We start from the raw sequence: 347 nt of genomic DNA on the forward strand, positions 1-347 counted from the left end.
AGCTCTTCCTCCCTTATCCCTCCCTTAGCTTCCCCTACCCCTCCCCCCCCTCCGCCATTACAGTGTTATCTGTCACCCCAGCAAATTGTCAAAGGGGTGCCGATCTCCCTCACACCCCCTCCCCTCCCTGCCCTTCCCCCCTTCCTCTCCGCTTACACACTCCCCCTCCTTCCCCCCTCCCCACCCATACACTCTCCCCTACACCCATACCCTATTCCCCTCCCTCCCGCCACCACCATCCTTCCACTCCCCCCTACCTACCCCCTCCGTCCCCCCACACATCCCCCCTCCCCCCTACCCAAGGACACACTACGGACATCACCAAAACCGAAGCATAAATCAATACC

At 61.1% G+C, this 347-nt stretch overlaps 1 protein-coding gene across 1 annotated transcript in view; it reads right to left on the reverse strand.

The window, feature by feature from the left end:
* LOC119592247 (netrin receptor UNC5C-like) overlaps positions 1–347 on the reverse strand; it is a gene marked incomplete at its 5' end in the record, with an annotated part of 58872 nt that overhangs the window by 9924 nt on the left and 48601 nt on the right.

The sequence above is a fragment of the Penaeus monodon genome, chromosome 29 (genome assembly GCF_015228065.2).
Source record: "Penaeus monodon isolate SGIC_2016 chromosome 29, NSTDA_Pmon_1, whole genome shotgun sequence".
Lineage (NCBI taxonomy): Eukaryota > Metazoa > Arthropoda > Malacostraca > Decapoda > Penaeidae > Penaeus > Penaeus monodon.